This window comes from Myotis nattereri, assembly GCF_964212035.1.
Source record: "Myotis nattereri genome assembly, chromosome: 16".
NCBI classification, from domain to species: Eukaryota; Metazoa; Chordata; class Mammalia; order Chiroptera; family Vespertilionidae; genus Myotis; species Myotis nattereri.
The window spans coordinates 16144561-16165923 of record NC_138091.1 but is presented as its reverse complement, the minus strand read 5'-3'; positions in this window follow the sequence as shown (position 1 = coordinate 16165923).

Genomic DNA, 21363 nt, shown 5'->3' with positions numbered 1-21363 from the left:
GCGCCCGTGGGGGGGTAGGGAGAGGAGAGGGAGGGTGGCCGTGCCGGGGGCGGGTGCGAGGGCGCCGGGACCGTCCCGAGCCAGGGAGCCGGCGAGCAGGAGGAAGTGGGTGCCCCCTCTCCCCTCCAGCGCCCCCTCCCGCCGCCGCCTCCTCCCCAGTCACAGGCGCGTCCTCCGCGCACGTGTGCGAAACGTCACCGGCGGGTCCCGGCGAGAGGGACAGAACCGGGCGGCGGGACGGGAGCACGGCTGCACCCGCCCTCCGTCGCCGGGGGGCGGGGAGGGGGACAGGGCGGGGAAGGAAGGGGTAAGGGGAGAGGCGGGTCAAGGGCAGGCCCGGGGCCCGGCGGGGAAGGCCCGGGCGCTCGGGCCACGCGGGCGCTGCCGCTGCCACCGCCAGGATGCGCCCAGGCCGGGGCGCCCCCTGGCTAGCCCCTCACCCCCAGACAGCTCACGCCCCGGCCCGCACCCGACTGCCAGCTCCACCGCCTCCCCTGCCAGCTCAATAAAATATATTTAAAAAATAAAATAAAATATCTTTGGCTATTTGTATTCTTCTTCTACCTGTATATTTTGCCCAGTTTTCTATTTGGATGCTTTCCTTTTCTTGTTGATTTCAGATAGACATAAATATAGGCAACTAGAACGGTGTCCATGGGAATGTTGCACATAATCAGTGTTAAATCTTTATGCTGTGGTTCGAACACTCAGGGCCTGGTTTGACCGCTTGCTTTGACATTAGCGAGAAGAGTCCGTAGTGAGAACGCCCGATAGGTGTTCACCGCTGCCTAATGAATTGAACTGAATTGAGAAGGTCAAGGGGATAATAAGAAAACATGGGTTCTACATTATTGTCACCTAGAGAATAAGGACTTATCCAAGCCCACGGCAGGAGTAGCGAATAGTGAATGTTGAAGGCCAAAAAGGGAGCAGAAATAAACCGGGCTGCCAAGAACTACCGGAATTTGACAAAGACCAAAATGTGTGGTACATACCCAATCAAGGCCAGCAGGCGGCGCTCTAACCATGTCCCATTGCTGCCCAGACTACCAGGGCCAAACCTGAGCGCTGAGGGAGTGGAAACTGGTGGAGGCATGGGGAGAGTCTGAGACCTAACTTTTTGGCCCCGCGTTTCCTCCAGGGGTGAAATCCCAGGGCTCAAGAGCCCCCCCACCCCCTCACCTTTTTAAAATTTTCTAGGCTTGCTTTGCCCATGCGTGCCTGTATAGCAACATCCATTCAATTCAACTCAGTGTGGCTCTAACTTTGATGAGCAAATCCATCATCTGATTCTCTTGGGAAAATGTACATGATAATTCAGTAGGACTGAGGTGGGGCCTGAGCTTTTGAATTTCTAACAAGCTCCCTGGCGATGACTCACTCCGTCATTCTGACATTTATAACACGGCTGCCTGCAAGGTCCCCATCTCTGTGCAACACGGGAGGTTGGAGAAAAGCAGACCTGGGTTCTGCCCTCCAAGGGTTTAACAGCTCCCTAGAGTAAAATCCCACGGTAATGTCTGTAATACAAGTTAGAGTGTGAATCCACGTCCTGTGTGACCTGGGGCAAGTTGCATGACCTCTTTAGGTCTCATTTCCTTATCTGTAAAATAGGAATAGTAACAGCTTCTACCTTAAAAAGTTAAAGCAGGTAAAGCAGGATGTTGTATATAAAGCGGAGGGTCTGGCACATAATAAGCGACAGGCTTGGGGATACACTAAGAGACTTGGGGTACACTCAGACAGTATGGAGCCAGGCGGGCAGCCCTGGTGGGGTGGCAAACTGGAGGGAGGTGAGGGACAATCTTTTTTTTTTTTTTTTAAGATATATTTTTATTGATTTCAGAGAGGAAAGGAGAGGGAGAGAGAGAGAGAGAGAGAGAGAGAGAGAGAGAGAGAGAGAGAGAAACTTCAATGATGAGAGAGAATCATTTATTGGCTGCCATCAAGCCTGCAATTGGCATGTGTCCTGACCGGGAATCAAACCCGGGACCCTTCAGTCCCCAGACAGATGCTTTATCCACTGAGCCAAATCGGCTAGGGCGAGGGACAATCTTTAAGAAGGTGCCATCACCTGAAAAGCAGGTTAGCAAGGTGAGGACAGAGAGCCAGGAGGAGGGTAGGTCTCCTGTCAGTTGGCGAGTCAGCGCCAGCTAAGGGTTGCTTTTCATAGATTTCAGGATGCTGTAGGCTACGCAGGCTTCCTTCTGGAAATGCACAGGGTGTGGGGGAGCAGGACTCAGGCAGATGAAGCTTCAGCTTTCAGCAGCCCCCTCCCGCCCCATTCCACATCTTGAGGGGTTTTAGGGGATTGTGAGAGGAGCCAAGGATCGCCCTGGCTCTGCCCTCCTGCCCACAGCCTGCACAACCTCAGCGCCGCTGCTACGGAGCCCCCGGCCCAGGGACCTCAGTTTCTCTCTGTGCTGTAAAGATGGTGGAGTTTCCATAGCATCACGAAGGTCCTCGAGCATTTATAGACTAACGCCTGCGGAAAGCTCCCGAGGATACAGAGACAGATCCATGCTGCCCCTGCCCCTGCTGGGTGACATCACCGTGGGAGAGGAATGATCAGCGAAGGGCCTCGTAGCAGCTCTTCACCGTGTGCTTCTGTGTGGTGAGACGAAATCACTCACCTGTAGCCACTGCGGAGGCGGCGGGTGCTCAGGGTGACTGCCAGACCAGGGAGGTCTGGTCTGAGAAGACCGAAGGAGTGGGTCCGATGTGGAGAGGCAGAAAGGTGGCGAGTCACCGCCAACTGGCAAAGGGACCAATTGGACCGTATCTCATTTCAGCTGAAACAGTGCAGTGCAGCCAGTGCTGGGATTGCCTCCCTTTCATAGGCGAGGAGACTCAGGGATGAAAGCAGCTCATTCAAGGTCTCGCAGCTGTAAGTGGTAGCTGGAGTCTATCTGACTGTTTATTTTTTTTTAAAAAAAATGTATTTTATTGATTTTTTACAGAGAGGAAGGGAGAGAGATAGAGAGTCAGAAACATCCATGAGAGAGAAACATCCACCAGCTGCCTCCTGTACACCCCCTACTGGGGATGTGCCCGCAGCCAAGGTACATGCCCTTGATCGGAATCGAACCTGGGACTCTTCAGTCCACAGGCCGATGCTCTAGCCACTGAGCCAAACTGGTCGGGGCTGTTTATTCTTTCAAGTGCCCTGTATGTGCTATGCCAGGGTCCGTGCATCTCCTCCCCTGAGTAAGTGAGCCAGGATCGAGTTTCCATCTACAAACCAGAAGGTCAGGGTTCTATTCCCGGTTGAGGCACATGCCCAGGTTGTGGGCTCGATTCCCAGTGTGGGGTGTGCAGGAGGCAGCTGATCAATGATTCTCTCTCATCGTTGATGTTTCTCTCTCCCCTTCTCCCTTCTGCTTTGAAGTCAATAAAAAATACATTCAAATAAACAAACAAACAAACAAACAAACAAAGTGAAAGCTCTTTCCCGAGCCCTTCCCCTCCAAACACAGGACAGAGGCGCACACACCTGCAGGGGCAGTGGGGAACCTTGAAGGCCTGGCTAACGAGATAGATTTGCGTTTTTTTCCCCTTCCCGGGCACTGAAGTCTTGCTCAAGTCCAGCTGAGCGGTGAGGCCGGCAGGGTTGCCTCACTTCTAGAGGGCAAGCCCCAGCCCTCCTGGCCCAAACCCACTTCCTGTGCTTGTGCCTCTTTTGTCAGAGGTGACTCTCACGCTTCCTGTTGACTTCTGTTCCAGCTGGCCCCGTGAGCTGCCGTTGATCGGATTCGTGAGGCCGGGGACGCGGGACCAGGTACACTGGGTCGGTGCAGGGGTCTTCTGGGAGAAGGTCGGGGCCAGGTGAGGCCGGGCCTAGGGCACACCAGAGTGGGGGCTCCTGGTGGCCTGAGGACCCTCCCTGCCCACATGGTGGGGGGCTGTCAAAGGCTGAGGTTGGTTTGTAAATGTGGTTATGCCCCTGTGGGGGTGACACTGTCTGCCCACATTCCCCCAAGATCTCATCACCTTGATGTGGCTTTCTGTTTCCGAGGCTGCCAGGGAGCATTGTCCTGGGGGTGCAGAGTGAGTTTCCTGGGTTCCAACAGGTTTACCTGGGACTGACTGAGCTTTCGTTGGCGTGGTGCTTGAAACTGGGCTGGGCTGGGCTGGGCTGAGCTGAGCAGGTCAGGGGCTTGTGATGACGTCCTGGCTCCTGGTTTTTTTTTTTTTACTTACTAGCCACTCTCTCAGCTTCCCTCTGAACTTCTTTCCTCATCGACAACATGGCAGAATATCTCTATTTTGTGGGATTTTTGTGATGCTTAAGCAGGACAATGATTGTGAGAGTGTTTTGTAAATTGTGTGCTGATATGCTTCAGGGTTTGAGGTTACTTTTATTTCATTTTCTAAAGGAAACTAGACTTTTTAAAATGAGAATATGATCATTGTAAAAGATCCAAACAATACAGAGAAAGTGGAAGTTTACATACTTCCTTCCCCAAAGATTACTATCGACACATTAGTATATAGACTCATATACTAATATAATTCAAAAAAATTCTTATTGTGGTAAAATACATAACATACAATTTTAAAAAATTTATCATTGCCGGAACCGGTTTGGCTCAGTGGATAGAGCGTCGGCCTGCAGACTGAAGGGTCCCAGGTGCTATTCCGGTCAAGGGCATGTACCTGGGTTGCGGACACGTCCCCAGTGGGGGATGTACAGGAGGCAGCTGATCGATGTTTCTCTCTCATCGATGTTTCTAACTCTCTTTCTCTCCCTTCCTCTCTGTGAAAAATCAATAAAATATATTTTTTAAAAAATTATCATTGTTAAGCGTACAGTTCATCACTGCCACCCACCTCCAGAACTTTTTCCACCTTCCCACCCACAAACTCTGTGCCCGTTAAACAATAACTCCCCATTCTGTCTCACCCGACCCTGGCAGCCACCATTCTACTTTCTGTCTCGATGAATGTGACCACTCTATGTACCTCATTTAAGTGGAATCATATAGTATTTGTCTTTTTGCAACTGCCTATTTCACTTAGCATTAATGCCCTCCAGGTTTATCTGTGTTGTAGCATGTGTCAGAATTCCCTTCCTTTTCATGGTTGAATACTATTCCATTGTATGTATATGTCATATTTTGTTTATCCATTTATCCGTTGATGGACATTTGGGTTGTTTTTTGGCTATTGTGAATAATGCTGCTGTGAACATGGGTGTGCAAATATCTGAGTCCCTGTGAATTCTTTTGGGAATATACTCACAAGTGGATTTGCTGGATCACATGGTAATTATATTTTTAATTTTTTGAGGAACCTTCATACTGCTTTCCATAGTGGCTGCACCATTTTGCATTCTTTTTAAAATATATATATATATATTTTTATTGATTTCAGAGAGGAAGGAAGAGGGAGAGAGAGAGAGAAACATCCATGATGAGAGAGAATCATGGATCCGCTGCCTCCTGCAAATCCCCCACTGGGGATCGAGCCCACAACCTGGGCATGTGCCCTTGACCGGAATCGAACCTGGGACCTTTCAGTTCGCAGGCCAACGCTCTATCCACTGAGCCAAACCGGCGAGGGTCCATTTTATATTCTTACCAGCACTGCACAAAGGTTCCAATTTCTCCACATCCTCGCCAGCACTTGTTCTTTTCTGAGTGTGTGTGTGTGTGTGTGTGTGTGTGTGTGTGTTATTGTAGCCATCCTAATGGGTATGCAGTGGTGTCTCCTTGTAGTTTCGATTTGCATTTTCCTAATGATTAGTGATGTGGAGCATCTTTTCACATGCTTATTAGCCATTTGTATATCTTTTTTGGCAAAATGTCTATTCTAGTTCTGTGCCCATTTTCTAAATCAAATTGTTCAGTTTTTATTGGTGCGGTGGTGGTGTTTGAGTTCTTTATATATTCTGCAAATTAACTAGACTTCTAGACTTTTTTATTTTAATATATATTTTTATTGATTTTAGAGAGGGAGGGAGAGATAGAAACATCAATAATGAGAATCATTGCCCTACCAGTGGTCGGCAAACTCATTAGTCAACAGAGCCAAATATCAACAGTACAACGATTGAAATTTCTTTTGAGAGCCAAAATTTTTAAACTTAAACTATATAGGTAGGTACATTTTATTAACTTAATTAGGGTACTCCTAAGGCTTAGGAAGAGCCACACTCAAGGGGCCAAAGAGCCGAGTGTGGCTCGCAAGCCGCAGTTTGCCGACCACGGCCTAGCCAATTTGGCTCAGTGGATAGAGCATTGGCCTTCAGATGGAAGGGTTCTGGATATGATTCCGGTCAAAGGCACATGCCTGGGGTTTTGAACTCCAACCCCAGTAGGGGATGTGCAGGAGGCAGCTGATACATGATTCTCTCTCATCATTGATGTTTCTCTCTCTCTCCCCCTCTCCTTTCCTCTCTGAAATCAATATAAATGTATTTTTAAAAATAATAATAATGAGAATCATTGAACGGCTGCCTCCTGCACACCCCCTATTGGGGATTGAGCCTGTAACCCGGACATGTGCCCCTAACTGGGAATTGAACTATGACCTCTTGGTTCATAGGTCGATGCTCAACCACTGAGTGACACTGGCCAGGTGAAAATAGCAGTTCTTAATGACGACATCTAACATTTTTTTTTCCTCCTTTGGATTACAAAAGTATCTGTAGAAATTTTCTATAGAAAATTTGAAAAAACAGATCAACACACAAAAAGGTATAGATCACCCAGAGATAACCACTGGTTATTAATATATCCTTCCAGTCTTTTTTTTTTTTTCTGTGAGTGTGTACTTATAAAAATAAAAACACAGTTATTTTATTTTGTGTTCATGGTTTTTATTTACTAAACCATAATTTGTTCTCATATTATTACACATTGTTTTATGGCATCATCATTAGTGGCTATGTAGTATTCCATTGCATACAATCATTTATTTAGTGAATACTCTACTGATGGCCATCTATCAGTAGGTTCTTATTGGGTTAAAATTTTAATTTACAAGTTTCTTTTGATCATTAACCCATCTGACCTTGTTTTCACTGCGTATCTGCTTAGCAATCTCTTTTTCTGGAGGGAAAGGATGAAGGTAAACATTAATGCTGTTCTGGTTAAATTATTACTGATTCCAAATTAATGAATACAGACCCATGGAGATTTTTAGCACTTAGTCTTGTGTTTCTGGTTTTGTTTTTCCTGTGGGTCAGAGTGAGAGAAGGGTCACTTTCATTGGATTCCGCTACAGTTTTCGAGTAGCATGAACACGATGAAGGGCAAAAGCCCCAGTGAAGGGTCATGTATGGAAGCATGAGAAAAAAATAAGCAGATCAGGCAGGCACCTGAAGAAATCATCCAAGAAACAAAAGCTTAAAAGAGAGGGAATCGCCTGATGGGGGTGGGGGGGTGGTGGTGGTGGTGGTGGTGGTGGTGGTGATTCAGTGCTTGAGTGTGAACCAGGAGTTCCCAGTTCGATTTCCCATCAGGGCACATGCCCAGGTTGTGGGCTCGATTCCCAGTGTGGGGCGTGCAGGAGGCAACTGATCAGTGATTCCCTCTCATCATTGATGTTTCTATCTCCCTCTCCCTTCCTCTCTGAAATAAAATTTTAAAAAACATATTAAAAAAAAAGAGGAATTTGAAAGAACTGATCTAAGAGTTGAAGATAGGAATTCCGTCCCTGAGTCTGCCGCTATGTCCTTGTGCAGCTTGCTCAACCTCTCTGGCTGTCATTGTCATTCCTCATCTGAAGTGGATGTCTCATTCTCTTGTATCCTCTGAGGTTCTGTGAACACAGACTTTGTCACACCAGCCGTGTAACCCTGGGCACGTTGCTTAACCGCTCCTAGACTTTGCTTTCTCATTTGTCAAGTGAGAACACGCATAGCTACTCCGTAAGGTTGTTGTGACTGGATGTGTGTAAAGCACCTGTCGCAAGGCCCGTCCCATACCAAGTATCCAATGAATGAAAGCTGTTTTTATTGCAGGCCCGGGGTTATGTAAGAGGAGGACAATTATATCATCTCACACTCTGTGCAGGAACTCTGTCTTCTCAAAAGTGGTTTTCAAAGGTCAGTTGGCAGGTGGGAAAGAAGCCAAGGGGCATAGTACAAAGTCACCCCCAGATAAGTAGGCTGCAGGGGAAGCAATAGGAAACCCCACTTTTCAAACATACAACATCCGTGAGTGTAACAGAAGGGGAACTGAGCCCTCCATGATAGGAATCACCAACGCAGGATGGTATTAAAGAAAAAAGGCAGACATATAAGTTGTGATGAATGAGCATGGAGATGAGGGGAAGAAGTGGAGGCAAAACTTTCCTGAAGTTTTTGCTCTTTGCTGCTGGGTATTCTTGGACACATTACCCTTTTCTGTAAAATCAGGGTTCTATTTTTGTTCCCCAAAGGATGTTCTGTGTGCTACTGGTAGAATGGAAAGTGATGTTATGTGGTACAGAGATGAACATTTGACATTTTAATAGCCATGTATTTAATTTATGGAATATCAGGGGAAAATGACTAGCCATCACTTTAATGATTTTATAGATATGACTAGAGGCCCTATGCACAAAATTTGTGCAAGAGCCTCAGCCCTCGCAGCCCTGGCTTTGTCCTGAAGGTCGTCTGAACGGTCGTTCTGCTGTTCGGTCTAATTAGCATATTAGCTCTTATTATATAGGATTGTTTATGATAAGGCCAACGTAGGATTTAAATTCATTTTTTTAAAAGTGGGTCAATTCAAAGAAAAAAAATCAAAGATGATACACAGCCATGACAAATACACGTGTTGTGAAGGTGGTAAACTGGAACGTTAGGTGTGGTAGGCAGAGTAAAGCCCCCGAAAGATGTCTGTGTCCTAATCCCCAGGCCCGGTGTGTATTGTCTTATATGGCAGCAAGGACTTTGCAGATGTGACTAAGTTAAGGATTTTGAGATGGGAAGATCATTCTGTTGAGAAACTCTCTGATCTCCTGCCTTGGAAGGTACAAGCCAGGCAGCCAGCATTCTGGGAGGCCGTCAGGGCACAGAAGCTGGTGTCTCATCATTTATTATGTAGCCTTTGAAGAATGCCCCTCCCTCTGTCCTGCTTCCCTTTATAATGCAGTGATTCAGCCTTGCCCTCTGGTGTGCCCAGTGTCCCCAGGTCTAGAGCTTCCCTGGTTTAATTTGTCCAGGGAATAAACCTATTTCCTCCAGCCTGCTGGCAGGACTATCTGGGTGGGTGGGCCCCACATCATCTGAAGGGTCTTTATAAGAGGGCGGCAGGAGGATCACAGCCGGAGAAGGCAGCGTGATAACAGAAGCAGTCACTGGAGGGATGCAGCCGTGAGCGAAGGACCCCTGCAGACTCCAGAAGCTGGAAGTGCAGGAGGCGGGCACGGCACCAGTTGTCAGACCAAACATGGTTTTCAGCAACTGCGGTGCTTGGGTTCCGGGTAGAAAAGAGTTCAGAGCAAGACCCAAACTGTAAGAGAACATTTATTGGGTAAATTACAGAGGGAGCAAAAGTCATTCCTGGAAGAAATGGGCTTAGCAGACAAGTTCCAGAGGTAAAGAAAGGGCCCTTGGAGCTTGGGGTCAAGGAAGCTAAAGGTAAATTGCCTGGTGCAGAGGGAGGGGGAGAGTCAGGGGGAGGGGGGAGGGGAAGGGAAGGGAAAGGCACAGGGATGCTCCCAGGAGGGAGTGCGATCTGGGTCCTCTCTCCTAAGGGTTTAAGGGTGGAGAGTTTAGGGGAGGCCCCAGGGGAAGATCTCAATAGAATAGTCAGCAGTTTTCCAGGTGTGTCCTCAGGTTGTGGTCTCCACGGATTGATTGGCTGGTATCAGGGCAGGGGGGGTCATCATTCAACGCAGCTGGTCCCGACATCAGCTGTGGCTGGTTTTGTTGCTTATCTGGACCTGGAGCTGATATACAACTGAGGCCTAGATATTATCTCTAGGGAGGAAAGGTCAGGGGGTGCAAACCTCAGACCAGGGATATGCTAGAGGAGGAAAGGTCATGCGGGGGGTGGGGGGGGGGTGAGGTCCTGCCCTACAATTGATTGTCCATTGCTAGGCACCTGGGCTTTCCATTCTGGTGACCTGTACCTGGCCCATTGTCCTTGCTATGCTCATGTCTAACTGCCTACATACAGGGGTCCTCAAACTTTTTAAACAGGGGGCCAGTTCACTGTCCCTCAGACCGCTGGAGGGCCGGACTATAGTTTAAAAAAAAACTAGTCGGCTGCTAAGCAACAGGCAAGGGACGGCAAAAACACCCAGCGGGCCAGATAAATGTTTTCGTAGTTTGAGGACCCCTGGCCTACAACGTCAGTGGTGAGGAACTGATTTTCCCCTAGGAGCTTCCAGAAGGAACCAGCCCTGCCTACACCTTAATCTTACCCTGGCTCATTTTGGACATCTGACCTCCAGAACTCTAAGAGAATAAATGTGTCGTGCTAAGCCACTGAGCTTTTGGTGTTATGTCAGCCACAGGAAATGAACACACCAGACATTAGACAAACTTGAAGTTGGTGCCTCCTGCCTGTTCAGCGATTCCCCGGGACACAGGAGAGGAACGCTGGCGTGAATGAGGCTGTCCCTGTCACCTGTCCCCGCCCATCTAGGAGAGGCTGGCTCCGCCATCAGTTGGGCAAACTGGCTGAGGAGAGGCAGGGCTCTCAGGGCCCCCAGGAGGGTGCTTAGCACCTAGGAGACATGGGTCCTGACTCACAGGAACTGGTTCAACCTGCTCATTTTACAGATGGAAAAACTGAGGCTCAGAGAAAGGAAGCAACCAGCAGAATCACCGGCGATGAAGCTGATTTGGCTGAGAAGAATCGACAGCTGGATTCCTCAGGGGGGGGAGGGAATACCAGCAGGCCACAGCGGGGTGGGGAGCCCTGAGGAGGGGTGGGGAGCCCTAAGGAGGGGTGGGGAGCCCTGAGGAGGGGTGGGGAGCCCTGAGGAGGGGTGGGGCCAGCACCTTTGCTGGGAGTGGAGGTGGATCTTGCCACCTTTTGATCACCTTCTCTGTGTGTCTGGGCTTCTTGCTTTCTTTTTCTTTAATATTTTTATTGATTTCAGAGAGGAAGGGAGTGTAGGGCGCGGCTATAGGGTTAAGCCTCGGACTGACCTGTTGGCAAAGCCACAAACAAGTCCCAGGTTAGAGGGCACAGTCCTCTTAGCACAGTGGTTCTCAACCTTGGTTGCACATTAGAATCACCTGGGAGTCTTTGTAAAATTCTGATTTCTGGGCCTCATCCTCCGGAAATTCTGTTTCTTTGTTACTAATGTTGTGGCCTCACCCCATAAGAAACAGAATTTCCAGAGGATGAGGCCCAGAAATCAGGATTTTAAAAAGATTCCCAAGTGATTCTAATGTGCAGCCAAGGTCGAGAACCACTGTCTTAGCATAATGAGGTTTGACCTTATGAAGCTCCCTAGATCTTACCTGGGGAGCTCATAGGCTGAGGGAGATGTAGCAGGTGCTGCCAAAACAAGTGAAACTCACAAGAACACTGTAACTATGGTGACCACTATCTTGTTTACCTCTGGCTATAAAATAATGGCTCAGCTTGCCTCTGGATCTCTCTCTGTGGCTCAGCCAGGCATAGGAAGATCCACCTAGACCAGCCCTGGGCAAACTACGGCCCGCGGGCCGGATCCGGCCCGTTTGAAATGAATAAAACTAAAAAAAAAAAAAAAGACCATACCCTTTTATGTAATGATGTTTACTTTGAATTTATATTAGTTCACACAAACACTCCATCCATGCTTTTGTTCCGGCCCTGCGGTCCAGTTTAAGAACCCATTGTGGCCCTCGAGTCAAAAAGTTTGCCCACCCCTGACCTAGACCTAGCTTATTCTCTTTGTCATTTCTTCATCCATTCACCGCCCTCACTCAGGCTTGTGAACCCTTGGCTGAGCTGGCTCGGCACAAGGGAGAGGGAGAAAGAGATGGAAACATCAGTGATGAGAGAGAATCATGGATCGGCTGCCTCCTGCACGCCCCACACTGGGGATCAAGCCCAAAACTTGGGCATGTGCTCTTGACCGGAATCGAACTTGGGACCCTTCAGTGCACAGGCCGGCACTACCCACTGAGCCAAACCAGCCAGGCCTCTTGCTTTCACACTGCTTCCTCTAATGTTTTTGGTCAGGGTTTTCATAACCACCCTGTTAACACATGGCTTTAGAAAACTGCTGAAAGAGCCACGTGCTTGGGGAAAGGGATCCCCAGCGCCCCCCTCATCCCGCCTTCAGCACAAGTTGTCTTCTTGTCTGCCTGGCCCTCTCTCCACAGGAACGCCGACTTTCTTTTCATAGAAGGGGTGGTGATCAGGGAACCCGGATGTTTCCTGTCTGCATTTCTGCATATCGGAATCTGAATTGGCCTCTGGGGAATGGACACTCCTGAATATCAAAGCCCAATCTCCTAATTTTAAGCAGGAAATATTTTCCATATAAAGGCTACAAGACCTCCTTGTGATTTTCAAAGTGGCCCTGAAGACCTGCGTTGTATTATACAGGACCTGATGAAAGGTCGTGCAAAATCTCCTCTGAGATCCCATGGACTGGCATTTCCCATGTTAGGGTGTAACTATAAACGGTTAGGGTACAGTTCCCTTATTTAGACAACCAGACAGGTCACCCCAAGAGAAGCAATCCTCACAACCCAGGTTACCTAGAGTTGAACTTCTACCACTCAAAGTCCCAAATATCCCTATATTGCCAATAAACAGGGGTTCAGAAGATGTGAAATTAAAAAAATTGTAGAGTGGAAACTTTATCAGTAGAACCAGCATACACAGGTGGGGCAAAAGTAGGTTTACAGTTATGAGTATGCAAAACAGTTTATTTTTATTATTATTTATTATATTAGTTTCCACATGAACAACTGTAAACCTACTTTTGCCCCACCCTGCATTTGTTGACAGGAGGTAATAATATCAGGTTGGCCTAATTAGGGAAAGAAAAAGGAATGAATTTCTGTGATCTGTGCCATGGAATTGGGAGCCCTCCTATCGAAGCTCAGCCATAACCAGTGTCTGTGCCACTCTTGCATCTGCTGGAGTGACTTGGCTGAAAGGATGGATTTTAAAAAGGTCCTAAAGCCAAGAAAAATAATTGGCCAAGAATTTCGAGGACATTATCTTGCTTTGTTAAATTTGGATGCATTTTTAATTCTCTTCAGGTAAATTCCTAGGAGAGGCCGATCGCTGGGGTTGTGTGTTTTCTGTGTGTGTGTGTGTGTGTGTGTGTGTGTGTGTGTGTTGGGGGGGGGGCGCGGTAATCCTCATTCGAGGATATTTTTCCATTGGTTTTTAGAGAGAGTGGAAGGGAGCAGGGAGAGACACACAGAAACATCGATGTGAGAGAGACACATTGATGGGTTGCTTCCCTGACTGGAAGTGAACCCCAGCAACCCTTTAGTCTGTGGGCTGACTCTCTATCCCCGGAGCCAAACCGGCTAGGGCAGGGCTGGCAGGGTTTCAAGTGTCTGGTTCACACACCCGAACTGCCTATCAGGGAAACTCCATCTAGTGATACCTACCCGCTTGGTGCCCTTACAGGAGAGTGCTGGTTTCTCTGTGCTGTGTCTGCACTTTGTAGTGTGTTTTAAAATCTCACCTATTTGTTTGATGAAATATGGAACCTCTGCTGTTGTATTTGGAATGTTTTTTTAAAAATATATTTTATTGAATTTTTACAGAGAGGAAGGGTGAGGGATAAAGAGTTAGAAACATTGATTGGCTGCCTCCTGCGCACCCCCTACTGGGGATGTGCCCGCAACCGAGGTACATGCCCTTGGCCAGAATCGAACCTGGGACCATTCAGTCTGCAGGCCGAGGCTCTATCCACTGAGCCAAACCGGTTAGGGCTGGAATGTTTTTGATTAGGAGCAAGGTGGAATATACTGTGATTGTGAGCCACCTGTGTTTAAATTTTTTTAATTTATTGATTTGAGAGAAACATTGACTTGTTGTCCCACTTATTGGAGCATTCATCGGATGTCTCTTGTATGTGCCCTGACCAGGGATCGAACCTGCAGCCTTAGTGTATTAGGACAACGCTCTAATCAACTGAGCTACCTGGCCAGGGCCGCCACCTGCATTTTTTAAATTGTGCTAATTGCTGCTTGTTGTTCATTGTTTTATGGGGGAGTTCTATATTAGTGTTCTAGATGATGTAAGTGCTTTGATGCAAGAAGAGAGCAATGAAAATCTTAAAGTTAAAAACATTTACTGCAAGGTATTTATTTATTCAACAAATGTGAAGTGCCTATTACCTGCTAGGCGTTGCCCTAAATGCCACCCTAAATATAAAGTATCGAAAAGTCCTAACTTTTTTCTCCTTAGGACTTATTGTCCAACATACTATTTCTTTATTTTCCATTTCCTTCTTTCCTGTCAGCTTGTTTTGTTAGCAGTTCTATCTCTGGGCCTAGAACAGTGCAAGGCACTCAGCAATATTTGCTGAATGGTTGAATGCATGATCTTCAGTCCTGGTAACTTTGACTCATTGGCGTAGCTGGTGATGGGAATGTGGCTGAAAATGGCCAGATGCGACCAGCTCAGGTTGGTAAGAAACATTCCATGTCTTTTAAGCCCTGTCGTTTCATTAGAGTGGTGTGGGAGTGGGTAACACTGGTGCCACCGTGTCTGTGTACAGGTGCGTCAGCAGATACTGCTTTTGTCCAGGGAGAGTCACACTGTGTCTGGAGGTGTGATGTCAACCGTCGTTGGGGTTGCCAGGTGTGAACCAAATTAGCAATCAACACTGTCATGCCATCCTTTTCTGTGGAGGTAGCTGTCACTCTGGGGTGCGGGTAGTGACAGTCAAGGGGCTGGGTGGGGACCGGGGCTGACCGTGAAGACTGAAGTCTGGGGGGAGTGGAGGCTCTGAGGCCACAAAGACCTCCAAGAGGCTGCAGACAGTTCCAGAACAGTTCAGGGAGGCTGCTGGGGAAGAAATTGGGGCAGCTCCGAGAGCGTCATAGGAGCAAGGCAGGATACCATGGTACCTAAGGAGAGAAAAAGGGCTAAGCAGAAACTCTTAACACCTCAGTTTACCCCCCTGGCTGGGCATGAGGGCCCTTTCTTTCCAGATACCAGGAACCAGGGCAGGACCCGGATGGAAAGGTCTTTTACAGCCTTCACCTTAATTGTTCTCATTTTTCTCATCTGCAAGAGCCACTTTGCAGAGAAGCTACACCTGGAAACAGTGTAGCACCGGACAGAGTGAGGCACCCTGCTGGCCAGTGGACCCAGGGCCAGAAGCAGGCTGCATTCTCAGACACGCAGGACATGCGAAGGAACAGGAGGGAGGTTTGGAACGGAAAACAGCTCAAGGGAAAGTCACCATACCCAGTTCTTGCCATTCTGTTGACTGACAGCCACTGGAGTTTGCAATTTAGGGGACAAATTCTGACAGAAGAGCTGAGGTTGGGAGCCTGTTTGTTCCAGAAGCTACTGAGGGTGCAATAAAGGCAATAAATGGAACCTTCTTCTCCCTTCAAGGGGGTACAGGGATACCCTAGGCTGGGAAGTTCATGGCTGGCTGGGCCAAGGGTCAGGGATTAACCAGAAGTGGACATTTTTCTATCAGACATGAAAGGTTACCACTCCTTATCCTGAACGGGAAATTGATCATCTGGTTGAAGGCGATGGCATTCTGTAAATCACCTAGCAAGTCATTCTTCCAACCAGTATTTACTGAATGCCCACTCTCTGCCAGGCCCTTTGATACACTTCTCTGTTTAAGGCATCTGCATATATTTCAACATTCTTAATTTCACAACTCTGTTATATTTTATTTTATTATTTTTTAAAAATAATCATCATCGTGGGAAATTTCATCTTTTTTTTTTGAAAACCCAAATAACCATGGTTTATTATTTATTTATTAAAAACATTTTTATTGATTTCAGAGAGGGAGAGAGAGATAGAAACATCAATGATGAGCCCTAGCCAGTTTGGCTCAGTAGAAAGAGTTTTGGCCTGGGGACTGAAGGGTCCTGGGTTCGATTCTGGTCAAGGGCATGTACCTTGGTTGCAAGCTTGCTGTGTGTGTGAGGGCAACCAATCGATGTGTCTCTCTCATGTCAATGTTTCTGTCTCTCTTTCCCTTCAAATCTCTCTCTAAAAAAAAAAAAAAAAGAAAAAAAATCAATGGAAATATATCCTCAGGTGAGGAGTAACAACAACAAAAAAGAAAGATCAGTGAGAATCATCGATCAGCTGCCTCCTGCACGCCTCCTACTGGGGATTGAGCCAGCAGCCTCGGCCTGTGCCCTTGACCAGAATCAAACCTGGGACCCTTCAGTCCACAAGCCAACGCTCTATCCACTGAGCCAAACCAGCTAGGGCCCTGTTGCATTTTATACAGCAGCCCTTCACAGGCATACCTCAGAGCTGTCGTGGGTTCACTTTTAGACCATCGCAATAATTCATGTCATAATCGTTTTGCTGGGGGGCCGGTCTTGCCTTCAATTTGTAAATAATACAACATCTGTGAATAAAATGAGGTGGACCTGTATTTTAAGGGCCTTACCTATTTTATAAAGGAAAGGAATCCCATGAACATTAAGCTCTATTTTCACTCAGGGAGCAGCCTGCCGCACCTTATCCTCTTACGCTGGTTATATTTCTTTATAGCACTTGTTATGACGGACAGACCTGTCATGTCTATTTGCTTATTGTCTGCCTTCCCCACTAGAATATAGGCTCCATGGGGCTGGGGCTGGGGTGAGGTGTGCCTTTTATAGTTCAATGGTTGAGTCCCTACGACCTAGAACAGAGCAAGCACTAAACTCATAGCTCCTGAATGACAGACTCTCCTCCCTCCATAAAACCACTTACCACCTCTAGGTCCAAGTGTATACTTTTTTAAAGTTAAAAAACTATTATTACTAGTATTTTTTATTAGCAAAAGATGTTGCTTTGGGTGTCATACGTGCTATAGATTGGGTTTAAGATTTGGTCTAGAGCAGTGGTCGGCAAACTCATTAGTCAACAGAGCCAAATGTCAACAGTACAAGGATTGAAATTTCTTTTGAGAGCCAATTTTTTTAAGCTTAAACTATATAGGTAGGTACATTCTACTTTGAATTCAACTTTAAATTCACGGTTTTCGTCTTCCGTGTTTCTTTGCTTTTTCTTTGCAGCCATCTCAAACAGGGCACCTAAAAAATGTTTCATTTTATAATAATAAAGCCACCAACACCAAAGAATTACAATTCTTAAATTGATGACAAAAATACCTGTAGGTGCCGAAGCCGGTTTGGCTCAGTGGATAGAGCATCGGCCTGCGGACTGAAGGGTCCTGGGTTTGATTCCGGTCAGGGGCATGTACTTGGGTTGCGGGCACATCCCCAGTGGGAGATGTGCAGGAGGCAGCTGATCGATGTTTCTCTCTCATCGATGTTTCTAACTCTCTATCTCTCTCCCTTCCTCTCTGTAAAAAATCAATAAAAATATATTTAAAAAAAAAAATACCTGTAGGATTTGCAGCTGGTTGGAAAATACAGGTAACTTTATGCTTCGAGTAGGTACTTTTGTCACCCTTGCGAGGTTTGCGGACGCAACTAGCACTAACCACTGCACAACGAGACTGCTGACCGACTGGCTCACTCACCTCGTGCATGAATCGCGCACGCCTCCCCCGCGCTGCGTATCCCGGGGCCGCCCGGCCCACCGACACCCCCCACTTCTTCTAACGCCACTTCTTCAAAATAGACTTGCCCAGGCCGAAAACTGACTTCTGTGCATGGGCCACGAAGTTTCAATCGCACTGTACGTGTGTGCCCGCACGTGGTATTTTGTGGAAGAGCCACACTCAAGGGGCCAAAGAGCTGCATGTGGCTTGCGAGCCGTGGTTTGCTGACCACTGGTCTAGAGAACAGTCGTAATTGCCCATGACTTGAATCCCAGCCCCTTTATCACCTGGCGTTACCTAAGCTGGCCACTCATAGCGGTGAAAATCTTCTCTCTACGAGATAATTTTTCTCAGAAGTTGGGTCACTTCCCAGGAAGTGCTGTTAGTCCTTGTATTTGGAGTTCTAGCCACTAAATCATTGATTCATCCTTTCATTTTCACCGAAGCATATTACACAAGTGTGTGTGCTAAGTCCCTTTTGCTGGGGATATTAAGACAGTCAACAGCGTCCCTGTGCTCAATGAGCTTTGGTTCCTTGGGGAGTTCAGACACCTCCATGACCAAAACGCTGTGTTCAGTAAGTCTCCTGTGAACTATGCGGAGCTCTACCTGAGCTCAGAGGACGGAGCACTCACTGGGGGCTTTAGTTAACAGGGAAGGCTTCCTGGAAGAGGTAGCGTATGCGTGGGACTTCAAAAGGCAGAGCGAAAGTTGGGCTGGCCAAACCTAGGGAGCAGCTGCAGTGCACAGGACAGTGGGAGTTAATAAAAGGCCAGAGAGGAAGGGGACTGTCTCTTTGGGGCATGCAGTAGAGGCTCTGTTCAGACCCAGATGGGTGAACTATAAGAAGCAGTCTGGAGCCCTAGCTGGTTTGGCTCAGTGGATAGAGCATTGGCCTGCGGACTGAAGGGTCCCAGGTTTGACTCCGGTCAGGGGCAGATTCCTGGGCTATGGGCTCGATCCCCAGTAAGGGGTGTGCAGGAGGCAGCCAATCAACAATTCTCTCTCATCATTGATGTTTTCCTCCCTCTCCCTCTCCCTTCCTCTCTGAAATCAATACTATATATTAAAAGAAAGAAAAAAAAAAAAGAAGCAGACTGGATAAGTGTGTTGGAGTTGCTTTGGGAAGACCTTGAATGCTAGACATTGTAGTTTGTACTTCATCACATAGGCAACAGGAGGCCAAAACAAGTTTTAGAACCAGTGATGCTCTGTACAGTGGGATTTTAGGGAGATTATTCTGATGACTCTGTGGGCTGGAACAAGAAGAAATTTGAGAAAGAGACGTTTGGGAAGTGAGGGACAGATAAATGGATGACTTGGGACTGGGGAGATACAGGGGGAAATACTGGGAAATGGGTTTTTTTTTGCCAGGAAAGACATTGGACTGCTTGTTCATGCTCTCAGGGACTGTGACTTTGACCCCTTTGGCTCTACCCAAGAAAGACCTTGTACTGGGACTCAGGCCTCAGCAAACCCTTCCTAATGGTTTATGAAGGCAGAGGGTAGGGCAACCACCACTCACCTTTTCTACCTTCACAAAGCTGATTTCGTCATTTCTGTTTCCCTTGGAGGCTGCCTTCAGTCTTCACTTCCACTTTATTTTCCCTGGATGGGCATACCGGAAGCAGGGAGTGGGGCAAAGTCTGCTGAGAAAGCTCAACCAACACGAGGAAGGAGATTAGCACAGGGCTTTGATATGTCTGAGAACTCTGCCAAGCGAAGACTACTCATTAAGGTAGGGCCAGGGTATCAGTCCTAACAAATACCAGTCTGGGTCCAGGCTGGGTGGGAAAGGTGGTGGACTGAAAGGTGACACCAGCATTTTCTGCAGGGCCTGGCCTACCATTAGGTGACTCAGTGTGTTCCCTAGGACTCAGCCCGGGGGCAGGGACAAGAGTTGCAGCCCTTTTTCCTCTTGGGATGGACTGTTCTGTTTTGGCACTAGGTCCACAGGAAGGCCTCCCTATCGAATTACCTCTCTGCCTGTCAGCTCATCAGCCGGAACACAGCTCCAGTCAGGGAAGCAGAGCCCCAGAGCATAGCGGAGCGTCCATGATGTCCCAGGTCACCAGGCTTGGACTAAGCCCTGCGTGGGGTTTAAAACCCCAGCTCCTCAGTTTTTCAACATAAAAAATGAAGGACATAATTTCAGCCTCACAAGCTGCTTGTGAGATTGAGGGAGGCATGTATGTAAAGTACTTACGTTAGCACTATGTTCTAGCTCACTAAGTGGTGGTGGTGGTTATTTTTAATCCCCACCTGGGGATATGTCTTTTTAAAAAAAATATATTTTTATTGATTTCAGAGAGGAAGGGAGAGGAAGAGAGAGATAGAAACATCAATGATGAGAGAGAATCATTGATGGGTTGTCTCCGGCTGCCTCCTTCATGGTCCCTACTGGGAATGGAGTCCACAACCCGGGCATGTGCCCTTGACTGGAATTGAACCCGGGATGCTTCAGTCCACAGGCCAATGCGCTATCCACTGAGCCAAACCGGCTAGGGCAGGATATGTCTTTTATTATTATTATTACTATTTTTTTTTCTTAGGTAGTGAGAGGGAGAAAGAGATTGGGAAACATCAATGATCAATGTGAGAGAGTAATATTGATAGGTTGCCTTTAAAACCTGGGCATGTGCCCTGACCGGGAATCAAACCTGCAACCTTTAGGTCCATGGTCGGCAAACTGCGGCTGGCGAGCCACATGCGGCTCTTTGGCCCCATGAGTGTGGCTCTTCCACAACATACCACGTGCAGGCGCGCGTACAGTGCGATTGAAACTTCATGGCCCATGCGCAGAAGTCGGTTTTCGGCCTGGGCGAGTCTATTTTGAAGAAGTCCTGTTGATATTTGGCTCTGTTGACTAATGAGTTTGCCAACCACTGCCTTAGGTGCACAGACAATGCTCCCACCAGCTGAGCCACACGGCCAGGGCAGAGTGATTATGGTAAATAGTCGTCCTTCTTGAGCAACAGGATAATAGTGATTCACAGTGTGTTTTCTGGGTTAGACAGTCCAGACGAGGTGGGTGTGAATCTTGAGTTCTCTTTTTTCTTGTTGAGTGACCTTGGACAACTTCATCTTGCTGAGTCTCCATCCCCCATTTATAAACTGGGAACGCTAATAGTACCTATCTCACAGGATCACTGTGAAGACTGAATTATGCAGACCAAGCATTTAGCAAAATTGCTAGTACGTACAAACAGTACAACAAAAGTAACTGCTCATTATTGTGATCTTTTCAACACTATTCTAGCTCAAGGTACCATCCTTTCCACAAACCCCATTAATCACTTTTCTGATCTTCATTGATTGGGATACCTCTTACAATCCATCTTGCATTGTTTCTGCTTATGACCGGGCCCTCAACAATACAACTGGACCTCCCAGGCTCACCTTGCTCTCACCTTGAGGCCTGTCTTACACATCATTATCGTGTCCCAAAACCCCACAGATCCAATCCCAAGAGCACTGACATCAGAGAACCATTGCACATTACACAGCAAAAGCTCCTAAACTTGTTTAAAAAATAGCGCGATTTCTTCGTTTCCACCCCTTAAAATGTTGCTTCTCCCTTTTCTGAGCTACAACCCCCCTTCTTTCTCAAGTCTCCTAGGGGGAGTATGTATAATATACAAAATGGATCCCATTCCTTGGGGACTCCAGGGAGGTGAACACACACAGATTTATATAAATAAATACACGCTTAGATATATAAAGTATATATTTATATTCCCTTTGCCC